Source organism: Triturus cristatus, chromosome 9 (genome assembly GCF_964204655.1).
Source record: "Triturus cristatus chromosome 9, aTriCri1.1, whole genome shotgun sequence".
Lineage (NCBI taxonomy): Eukaryota > Metazoa > Chordata > Amphibia > Caudata > Salamandridae > Triturus > Triturus cristatus.
This window is the reverse complement of record NC_140592.1, coordinates 913,325,633-913,338,421: the sequence shown is the minus strand read 5'-3', so window position 1 is coordinate 913,338,421 and position 12,789 is coordinate 913,325,633. Positions and strand designations below refer to the sequence as shown.

General features: G+C 41.4%; 1 protein-coding gene across 2 annotated transcripts in view; it reads right to left on the bottom strand.

Moving 5' to 3' along the window:
• SYNE3 (spectrin repeat containing nuclear envelope family member 3) overlaps nucleotides 1-12,789 on the bottom strand; it is a 357,026-nt gene that overhangs the window by 204,494 nt on the left and 139,743 nt on the right. The window lies entirely within an intron of this gene.

The following is a 12,789-nucleotide window of genomic DNA, read 5'->3' as shown; positions in this document are numbered from 1 at the left end:
ATTAATAAATAAAAACAAATAACAGCACATCAATAAACAGCACGTACTCAAGCCAATTAAAAAAACTCTGTTCCTACCCATCTCACTGATAGTGTTAAGGGCAATGTGATACGTAACCTCACCCGTGAGATCATTTAAGTCATTTGTAATTGCATTGGTCGCATCAAAAGATGTCATTGTTAACATCAAGGATGCTATCACATACGCCATGATCAATGGCATCACTGCTGTGAACACCTATACCCTCAATAAATGTGGGTATATGAATTTCATTAAGTACAGTTCAAGTGAATCCTATACCTTGAGAGGTTTTATACTCACACACCAACAGTAGTAGTGGCATGGAAACAAAATAAGATCGTTCACAGTCTTACAATTTAGTCAATAATGGAGTAAAATGTGTTGGCTTTTATACACACTGAACATTTTAGACAGATAACCTCCTCCATAAGATATGAGCTGCGCCATTACCTTTTGATAATGGAAATATCGCAAAAATACTAAATGAAATTACACCAAAGAACAAAAAGTGCCTATTCTGAGTAAAGTTAGTTGGATTGGTGTGAGTGTGTTCTGCAGTTTCTCCTGCAGCTGAGAACAAATATTTCTTTCAGAACTAAAATGGAAAATGCTTCTTTTTGAAAACCTTATAAAATGGTTGTTCCCGCCTCTGACTGACCTGTACAAAACGTGACTTGCTGAAACTCAATCAGATGCACCACTTGTGTGTCAAAGTTTGGGCAGATTTGTCAAACACTACCAAAGACAATTTTAATACAGAGTGAGACTCAACCATAACTACAAAGTCACTATTTCTCTTGCCTCGTTTGAAAAAGTTAAGACTCTAAATAGTATATTAGAATTAAACAAATGTATAATTCGTGATAAATGGGTGGAGAGTGTAGGATGAAAGAAATGTGCCACACCTATATGTGAAAATGAAGAGGGAAAACATTACAGTATATGGATGTGTCCATGCTGCACCCGTGTGTAATTTTAGTGAAGTTTGGCGAATGCATTTTACCCGTACCATCGTGAAAATAACTGGTTACTGTTAGGGAAAGGTAATCAGCCGCGGTCCATGCAGGTAACAGCGGTAGGGCAGTGTGTCAGCGTTGAGGGGGGAGGGGGGGGATTTCGAGGTACAATGCTGAGGGGAATTTAATTGTTTTATCTAACACATGGCCCCACCGCTGTTACCTACACGGACCACGGCTGGAAAGGTTGTGAGATCCATGCAGGGTCCAATGTGGGAAAGGGGCAGCTCACGATCGGCTGGATGGAGACCAGTAGATGAAGAGCCCAGGTCGAGCATCACAGGGTTGGGGGATTGCAGGTGAGGGTCAAGGGGGTAGGGGGAAGGGCATCCGACAGAGTCTGCACAAGGCATTATGGATAAGCACAGGGTCCAGAGAAGAAGGGGCAATACGGGGTCCATGGTGAGAGCTGTGCAAAGGCTATAGTGGGAGAAGCACCAGAGTCCGGTACGGATCAGCACAGGTTCCAGGGAAGAGGCGCATCATAAAGTTCGAGTGAGATAAGCAGTGCAGAGTCCAGAGATCAGTGAGATAAGCAGTGCAGAGTCCAGAGATCAGTGAGATAAGCAGTGCAGAGTCCAGACATCCCGTGAGGTAAGCAGTGCAGGCTGCAGAGATCAGTGAGATAAGCAGTGCAGAGTCCAGACATCCCGTGAGGTAAGCAGTGCAGGCTGCAGAGAGGGAAAAACAAGGTAGGGTCCAGTGGGCAGGAGCAGAGTAGGATCCTGGGTGAAGCTACAGCACAGAAATCAGGGGTTAAGAGTATGGCAGTGTCTTGGTAAAGCGCGGTACAGGGGCAAGATGGGTGGAGTAATGAAGGGTTCAGAATTGGAGAGCAGTACAAAATCATGTTCGAGAAGCACCAATGGGACCTTAGTATGTGAGCTTTTCTGGGTTGGATGGAGGGCTAGCCTGCATTGTTGAGGACGCAACTCACTAGGCAGTAGAAGTGTAATGCTCCCTTCCTTTCCAAACATGTACTGTGGAGCATCATTTGGTCACATGTGTCTCCCTCTCAGAAAAGGTACAACTTGAGCTGCAAGAACAGTGCAAGCTTCTGTTCCTTCTCAAAACAGGTACAGTTTGAGAGCAGTAGTGCAACCTCTCCATCATCCAGATCCAATTCTGTTCTCATGGGTCATGGGCGATGGCCAGGAGCGCTCTAGAGATGGGGACAGACTGAATATTAAACAGTTAAGGCTTTAAAACAACTTCACTGCAGGTCTTCAAATTTCTCTTCGCAAAGATAACTGTAGACGTGTTAATGAAGTGACATCATACACTACACGCACGCAGAGGCGCAAGCATCCTTTGTTTGTGCAGAACAGTAAGGGTACAAGCAGCAGCAAACAATTTAATATTTGCTGTCACTAGTTTCTTGTCTGTCAGCCATGACAGTTTGTTAGGCAACTGCGATATTCCGAAAGGGTTCCTAGTTAATCCCCAACATCTGTGATCATAAATGAGATGTTATTAAAAATTCATAACTTTAATTTCATACTAGGGTGCCTATTGTTCAATTTCTTAACCAGAAGCCATGTTTTCAAATGTAGTGGCTTAGATAAGCGAAACAAATAACATCTGCAATGCGACTGTGCCAAACTGAAGAGCAGAAGGAAAATAGAAGGTCCCCACGCACTGCCCGAATTATTCTAATTCCAAGAGAACAGCAGACGTCTACCATGCAGTTGTGAAATCATCCTCAAAACTGTTGTCACTTTGATCTAACCACAAAAAATGTTGGCCAAATTGACTTATTGCAGATCACCAAAGAATGACACATAAACCCCTCCTCACACACCTAGACTATACGGGTTCTGAGACCTGCTGCCTCTGCCACCACATCCATAGCCCACCCCAAAATTTATAGGTTTTAGGCAAAACGAAAGAATGCAGGCCGGTCCAAATAGCATAAACTTGATTTTGAAGAACAAAAAGTCATTGTCTTTTACGTTTAGTTTTTCCCACCTTGTGCGAGGGTAGGGTTTATTTCTTCTGTCCAGTTTGGTCATGACATGCATGTATAAGGATCTACGATCCAAGAAATGGAGTTCAGTTCATGTTTATTGAAACCACCTCGTCCACTCCAACACGTACTCCCAGGATCTGACTCAACTGACCAGGACTGGAATCCAGACAGATCATCACCAAACTATAATCTACTGACTTAATTATACCCTCTACATTCTATGAGTGTGGCAATGGTAACATATGTCTTCCTCAAAAAACAAAAGGTCAAAAACTTAAAATCAGAAAGGCAATAACAAAACATATACATAACATAATGACAAAATGTAAAAAATATGTGAATTAAAAAGTACAGTACCTTAATCAACAGTAAATACAAGACATCTCACCCTTATGAAGCAGGATGGATACGAGCACAGTATTGCAAATAAGTGCATGACAACACACCCTTCTAGGACTCAATTCTGTTGAAATTACATATCCTCCCATTTTCAACCCTGATAGCATTACGAAGTACTTTCACCACCTCATGTGGGCCAGAAAATGTGGATATGTCCTTCAGTTTTCTAGGATGTTTTCATCAGAACAATGTCTCCACCCTGAGTTTATGTGTGAATGCTTTCTGCAAAACTTAATTCAACTGCACACTCCTCGTCTTTTTGAAACAACCATTGTTAGACTTCCATGTCACACTACCTTCCTTTCCCCAACACATCCACCCTGGAGACATTTATGTGTTAGCCTTTCTTCCTCTAAACAGCTCAAAAGGCACTACCCATCGGAATGAGGAGAAAATCTGTAGGCAAACAGGAATTTTTTCAAACCTTCCTTCAGGTCCCTACAAGCATTCACTTCCAGTTGTACACATTCCTTTAAGGCTCGATTGAACCTCTCTAGAGTACCTGTACATTCAATATGATACAAGGAACACTTTGTATGTTTTAGTCCCTTTTGAATTGGAAAATCTTCCATCGCTTTAGATATAAATTGTGGTCCATTATTCGTGAGGATAGAATTGGGTAAACTTTTCCGGCAAAAACAAATCGCTAAAAAATCTGTTATTTTCTTTGTTTCATTCGCTTCTACAATCCCTATCTCAGTACAGTGGGAAAATGGATCCACCAAAACCAAAAGATAGTTAGATGACCTTCCAAAGTGTAAAGGTCCCATATTATCTAGGCCAATCATCTCCTATGGTTTACTGGGCATTTCCATACACTCCACAGGGGGAGGTTTCACCTTATAAACCTTATCAATTGTCACACAGCCCAACACTCTCTAACCACTCTTTCAATCTGAATGTCAATTCCAGGCCACCAATACTATGGCCTAATTCCTGCCGTAGTCTTACTTATCATTTGGTGACCTTCATGCCCCAGCTTTAACGATTCTCTCTTTAAGAGTAACTGGTACAACCAATCTAGTCCCTTGTACGACAATTCCAACAACACACGACAATGCATGTCTCACTTTCCAATACATTTCCAGAAACCAACATTTGTTCTCCTCTGAATTCCATCCGTTCTATAGGACTTCACACAGCTTCTGCAAATCCAAATCATTAGAAACTGCAAGTGACCACTCTTCCTGTGAAATAGTTCCCTCAGTAACACAACACCCTTTCATTTGTTCATCTAATTCACATTTCTCCTCCTTCACATCTATACTTAATCTTGAAAGGCAATCAGCAACCTTGTTACCAGAGCCAGAGACATAACAAATCTCATAACAATGTTCTTGTGAACCCACTAGCCACCTGTGGATATGCATTGATCCTGCATCCAGTCCTTTCTTACTCAAAACACTCACTAGCGGTTTGTGATCAGTCATTAATGTGAATGGTCTTATTCACACAAAATTCCTGAACTTTCTTATGGCCCCAAAAACACTGAATGCCCCTCTTTCTATGGTCGAATAATTCATTTCCATTCCACGCAAAGACCAGGAGATATGCCTTATAAGAACCTGAACTATTCTCTTTCTGCAGTAAAGCAACTCCAAGTCCTACAGCACTAGCATATGCCATTATAAAACAAAGCTGCAAAGGATCAAAACATTTCAAATTATTCACATACTCCAAATCTTTCTTCACAATCTTTCTCACAATCATCACTCCACCACCAAATTACTTCCTCTTCTTGAGCAATTGCCTCATATTAACAGTCTTAGATGCCAAATTAGGGATGAATTTAGCATGAAATTCCAGCATTCCTAGAAAAGACATCAACTCCTCGTTTTAGGTCTCGCAAGACCCAGGGCATGCGCTGGTCTGGCGAGACTTATTGAGAGGGTTCCAAAAACGTGCTACCAGGCCAGCCTAGAGCTACAGTGCATGTGCGCGGGTGCGCGCGCCGCACTTGGCCATAATTACTTTCACTTTCGCGGCCGCAGGGCCGCTTTGATGTTTGATCGCGATCACTTTCGCGGCCGCAGGGCCGCTTGGCATAGCCAATAGGTCTCGCTTTTGGGACCTTATAAGTATTTAGTTATGAAACTGTTGCATGGCTAAACACTTATAAGGTCCCAAAGGCGAGACCTATTGGCTATGCCAATGCTTGTTTCAATTGGCTTCTCAAACATAAAATGCTGGAAACCAACTCGCTCTTGGGACAAATACCAATGTGATTGATACTTCGTCCCAGATACCGTAGTTTTCCTCTGCAGAAACAGCACAGTCAGGACAGTGTTTTCTAACTGTAGAACAACTGTTGGCTCTCCTGCAAAAAGTTACATTAGAGGTACTTGTCCAAGATCACACTGAGTGCCAAGGGAAACTATAAATTGAAACCAGAACTACTGAACGGAGGTCCAGTCCTTGAAATTAAATGTAAATTATCTGAAGCAGGTTTGCATGTGTGCTGAACTGGTTTTCCTTAGCCCCTACCTGTTTCTTCTCCCCTCCTCCCTGTCCTCCAGTCTCTGTTTCTTCTCCCCCTCCCGACAGAAAGGGGAATAAAAGCACTATAATGCAGACAGCGCTGCCCGCTATATATCACTTTTTAAATCATCCTGTTATCCAGCCCCACCTGCCCCTGATAGCCATCACCCATTCGATTGCCAAAGCTAATTGGTGAGACACATTGGCTTTGCCAATGCTTGTTCATTTAGTTTTGGCAATCCATCTCAGAATAGGGGGTTAGCTGATATTTAAAGAAGGGAGAGTGAAGGGAGAGCCCTGATGCACTTTATCAGTTTGCATAAGGTTGTGTCTCAAACAGAGGACTTATTTGTTTCGGTGTTGTTGCGTGGAATGTGCTTTTAATGTGCTGGCTGTTTGGAGGATAAATTAGAATGTTGTTAGGTCTTATTTAAAGATTGAAAATGGGTGGATGTTCTATTGTGATAACTGGGTACAGGATGACATGTGGTGATATTGTTGTGTAAAGGGTGATTGAAGGGAGGTTTAGATATGCAGGTACGTGTTGTCGGCAGGCATATTCCGATTCATACCGAATGGGAATCTTGACCTTGGACACCTTAAATGGATTCTTCTCAGTTACTGGAGCCCCTACAGTGATGGAGAATGAGATGTGGTTTCAAAGTTGTTGATAATTCAAAATGTCCTATTTCCTGAAATTGGAATTTGCTAAATAAAAGCGGCTAGCTAAGTGGTAGATTGTAATATTCTCCTGGAATTGGAGTCAGTCTGTCTCAAATGTTCCTTCCCTCCCTTTTCATTTCATTCGTTCGCAGTTGCTGTTTAGAAATGGTTGAAAATTAGACTATAAATAAACTTTGGGGGGGAGGAGATGGAACAATAGACCAAATCTTCCCGGATATACCTAATGAGAACCCTTGAAAAAGGTATAACTTACCATTGTTGATTGTAACATTGGCTAGGAAAAATGATGAGCCATTTTAGCCCGTTTAAACTTTATGGCGACATGGTTTGTTAGCATTTAATGGCGAGAAATGCAGACTTCCATGGCTGGTACATCAGCCAACTTTTCTGAACAAGTTTTTGTTTTAAGTGATGATCATAGTAGGCTACGCGCCTCGGTTATTCTGTGTGTAGCGTTCTCGTACCTACCATTCGGTGTTCTGCACAATATAAATTCGTCAAATAATGTGAAATAAAGTTCATCAGAGTCTTTCACCCGAAATAATGATAACGTAGTTTGACTTAGGATGTGGGTTGGTAGCCACATTAAATTTTACTTCCAGTGATTTACAGTAAAGGCAGTTTCAGTAATGTCAAACGTCTCTAAGATAAAATGCAGCTCTCCGAGGCATTTGTCTTGCTGATGTCGGCGCACTTACAGTAACCAGCAATGATGAATGAACACAGTAATCCCCGTAGAAAGCCTCTAACAGGAGCTATGGTGAACAGATGGGCGGCTGGCAGTGACTCCAAGAGACATGTTCTTGTTATCATAGCAGGCAATATGCTCTTCGCAGAGTCTCTACCCTGCCACATGGCTCTGCTGAGGCAGTTTCTATCCCTGGGCCCATTTGTCTCTCTTATATAGTTAGGATAAATATTTAGCTTTAGTAATAATAAATTAGCAATTAATGTCTTACGTTTTAAAGATGTGAAAACTGAGTATCGGAAAGTAGCAAGAACTGTGTTGCGAATGTTGGAATAATCACTAATGATCCCATCCCAGTCTGAAATGAAACCATATCAAGTAAAAGAAAATTCGTTGCACCTTCACCAGGGTCCTCTCTGACTACGTGAGAGACAAAAGTAAGGCTCTGACCAATTCTTTCATTGCATCGTGATTATTGTTTGGATGCAATGGTGGTTTGTTATTGATGAGAAACAACTTACAACGCATGCATTACCAGGCATGTGTTTACCATCCGTCATTTACCACACATTGCCTTTACAACAGAGTGCCTTTAACACACATGCCTTGACCACGCATATATCTTTACCACGCACGCCTTTACAGTGCAATGTAAGTGTATTTAAGATAAGTATGTGTGTGTATGTATGTATATGTGTGTGTATATATATATTCACAAAAAAAGACCAAAGGTTAAAAATAAGGTATAGTTAGGAAACATTTATTTAGGTTTGGTAAACAGACTCAATTTAAAGTACACAAAGATTAGAAATTCTAAAGTTATAGTTATCTCGTAAATTTATGTTTTAAGCACCACTTAAGCACTTATTTAAGTCTTATTTCTGATATGCCCAACTTAAACTACACTAACATAAGAAATTCAAGTTATAATAATGTGTTAAATATTTCACTTATGCACCACTTTCAAATTACTATGCCATACTTATAAATCATATTTATAGCTACACACCTCCTTTAAATTAATATCAGTCACGCACCTCTGTAGAGTCTTGTGACCTCACTCGCCACACTACATTAACTATAACTCGCCCCTTCTCCCTAAACTAGCTATACCCTTGGACATTACATAAGTTATAGCATTAATGAAAACACTTTATGACATCTAAAATTATATTATCTGCCAGAACACAGGGCATAGTACAGCAGTGAGTTACAATTGAGTGGTCTACAGTGACCTTATGTAAAGTTGAGTGCCGTACAGTGTAGTGGTGCAAAGTGGAATAGCGTACACTACAGTTGGATACAGTGTAATAGGGTACACTGCAATACCTTACAGTGGAGTAGCATGTAATTGAGTAGTGTTTAATATATTGATGCTGAGTTTTGTGAGTTTGGAGTAGCACATAGTGGATTAGCATACAGTAGAGTGTTGTATAATTCAATTTGGTTAATTATAGAAGCGTAGAGTCTAGTGACGTACAGTGGAGAGTCATTTAGTGGAGTGGCGCAGAATGTAGTCTTGTAAAGTGAAATAGTATACAGTGGATTGTGGTATAGTCCAATGGCATTTACTGCATTTCAGTACAATGGAGCGCTGTAGAGTGATGTAGCATATACTGAAATAGCGTACACTCCAGGAGTGTACCATCAAGTGGGGCATAATGGAATAGCATATAGTGGAATATCCTAACATGAAGTTGCTTACAGTGGAATGGCATATAGTTGTGAGCAGTACGGTTTAGGAGTGAACAGTATAATAGCGTAGAGTATAGTGGTGCAGGCTGCTGTGGAGTACAGTGGAGTTGGGTGGACTAGAGTAGAGTAACGTACAGTGGATTAGCATACAATGTAGCGGCATATACTTGAATGTCATAAACTAGAGTGGCATGCTCTAAATAGAGTTTAGTCGAGTGGCGTAAAGTTAACTTTTTATATAGTGGAGTGGCATAAAGTGGAGTGTGTAAATTAAAGGAAACTTATCATTAAATTGTGTTCAAAGATGTCAATGTTAAATCTCTGAAATAAATATTGTAATATGTAAATATTCATTTTCTGGTTGTATATGTGAATAGTGTAAGTAATGGTAAACTTATTAGTTGTATAAAGTGTAGTTACATATTGTGCTATCGTATACCACGGTAAGTAGATGGTATACCAAGGTACATGGTACTGAGACCTGGTTATGTAATTAGATGATGGATGTGTTTACCAAAAGTAAAAATTAGCCATGTAGTTTTTATCACAATTTTGCATTATTGTACGGTCAGTGATTCGCAGCATTCTGGGCTAGAATCTTACATATATTTAAGCATTGGGTTTTATTGTTTTAACAACCTATTACCACTTTATTTTACATGGTAATAGGTTAACTTTTTTGTTTATAAATTTGTACATAAAAACGACATCTGGATTTTTGTTAATTTTGATCCTGTTTAACGAATGTTTGCCAAATTTTGCAAACCTGTTGCACCCGTCTTATTGTTGGAGGAGTAAATTTTTAAGTGGGGTTTGGTCAAGGAGTTGCAAAGAAAAAATAAGGGGTCCCAAACGTAATTAAATCCAATGTATTTTACATCCAGTTTTATCGTTTGTGGAGCGCAAAAACGTCATTCAGATTTTGTTCAAATATGGCAGGATTACATATTATGGTGCACAGATGATTATTTTGGATGATGCAGGTTAGTAGTGTAACTATTTGACAGGTTTTAAGGCTTTTAAACTTAGTGTTATCTTTTGCTACTATATTTTAGCGAAATGTGGGGTTATTTTGCTGTATTACCTAGATACATAGTGATGACATGCCATTAGCTGATGGCATGTTGGTTTTAGGTACACTTTGCCAGTGTTCTGCATTATGCTTTCCAATGTAGGTAAATATTAGGTTTGGTATTTTTGTCATACCTATTACCATTTTATACCCACACAGGCACTCACACACCTACCCACAGACCCATATTGCTACTCACAGACCCACAGTCACTCACACACCCACTCACAGACCCATACAGCCACTCAAACACCCCCAAAACCACTCACACACCCATTCACATACTCACACACCCACGTACACACCCACACAACTACTCACACACCCACACAGTCACTCACACACCCTCTCATAGTCCTATATAGCCACTCACTCACCCATACAGCCACTCACACATCCACTCACTGTCCCATACAGCCACTCAGTCACCCACACAGCCACTCGCTCACCCATACAACCACTCATACAGCTACTCACTCACCCATTCAGCCACTTACAGACCCATTTCCTCACCCTTACAGCCACTCACACAGCCACTCATACGACCATTAACACACCCACTCACAGACCTATACAGCCACTCAAACACCAGCTATCACACCCATTGAGTCACTCACACACCAATTAACAGCCATAGAGACACTCACACACCCACTTACCCCCAGTCTCATGTCCACTCACTCATGCATGCAGCCACTCAGTCTGACTCACTCATCCATACACCCACTCACACACTCACTCACTCACCCTTTCAGCCACTCACAGTCCCACTCATTCATTCATACAGCCACTCACACACACCCTCACTCACCCATACAGCCAATCACACAGCCACTCACTCACTCAAACAGCCACTCGCTAACCCATGCAGCCACTCACACAGCTGCTCACTCTCTCATACAGCCACTCACACAGGTACTCATTCATCTATACAGCCACTCACACAACACTCACTCACCCATACAGCCACTCACTCACCCATACAGCCACTCACTCACCCATCAGTGATTTATTTTTCAGTGATGTCATTTGAGATGTCATCAGTGATGTCACTATGTCACGGGTGATGTAATATGTGATGTCATCAGCAGTCCATTGAAGGGGCATAAGTTATAGTTAGCTCAGGTAACTATAACTGCTGAATTTCTATGGTTGTGAGCATCTAAAATCTGTGCTTAACTATAATGTCCCTTTAACCTATGTTGTTTAGTGAATAATATATATATATATATATGTGTATGTATATATGCGTGTGTGTATATATAACATATATATATATATATATATATATTCACTGAAAAAACCATAGGTTTCACACATGTTATAGTTAGCGGGAAATTTTACTGATAAAAAACCAATGAAATTCCCCCGTTATAGTTAGTGCAGGCAACTATAACTCACGCGACCGCAATCCTCTGCTGATGCTAATACTGTATTTAGACACTTATTTGCCCATGTCTTCTTCCATAAATTTTTAGCTATACATATATTACAAATATTTTTTTTTCATAAAGACACATATGTCATCAGCAGAAGATTGCGGTCGCGTGAGTTATAGTTGCCTGCACTAACTATAACGGGGGAATTTCATTGGTTTTTTATCAGTAAAATTTCCGCTAACTATAACATGTGTGAAACCTATGGTTTTTTCAGTGAATTTGCAAGGTTTTTTAAATGCTAATTCCTAACTATAACGTGTGTGAAACCTATGGTTTTTTCAGTGAATTTGTACGGTTTTTTAAATGCTAAGTTACTTTACGCCATTCGTGGCGTGCGCGCCCACTTAACGCAGTTCGTTCCATGCGCGCACGGTGCGCTACGCGCACCGTGCGCGCACAGTGAGCACGCGGTGCGCTTCGCGCACCGCGCGCCCACTTTACGCAGTTAGTGCCATGCACGCACGGTGGGCACGCGGTGCGCTACGCGCACCGCGTGCCCACGTTACGCTAGATGGGCCATGTACGCACGATGCGCTTCGCGCACCGTGCGCACATTGAGGACATATGATGCACTTCGTTTTGAAAGGTAATATTTACATTTTTCACACCTCTTATAAGCCATGCCCAAATGGTGCCCTTCGGGCACCATTTGCACACGGGGTGGGGAGAGTGTGGATAATTTTTTTTTTTTAATATTTTTTTACCGTACGCGTACGGTAAGCGTAATCGGCGAAATTAGCGAAAAAATAAAAATTCGGTTTTTGGCCTTGGGGGATCATTGGGGAATCCCACAATAAGGCTAGGTGTTTTGGAGCTGTCCAAACAGCCCCTTTACATGTTTTTCTGCTTTGTATTTTATTCCACACTCTCAGTGCGAGAGAGAAAATGGCGGCCGCCGCTTCCTGGTTTCGGCCGATTCGAATGTTTACTAAGATCTAAGAGCCAATCAGAACCGCGCTCGCGCACGCCACCGTACGCGTACGGTAAGCGTACCGTAAGCGCACCGTAAGCTGGCTCAGATATATATATTGATTTAAAGGCTATTTTCTCAGAATCTACTGAACAGATTTACACCAAACCTACAAAAGGCACTTCCTTGACCTGAGGACTACCTCTCTGCCAAATTTCTAGTAATTCTGTTCAGCAGTTCGGGCTGTAGTTGTGTCTAAAGGTCCTATGGAAAAATGCATGGGAAAAACGTGTTTTGGGACCCCCCTTTTATCTCAGCCCCCGCTTGACGAATCCCCCCGAGACTTTCAGGGTAGGAGCGGAGCGTAGCGCCCCACCTATTTTGAAAAATTTGCGAGGATTTGTCGACCGGCGCCAAA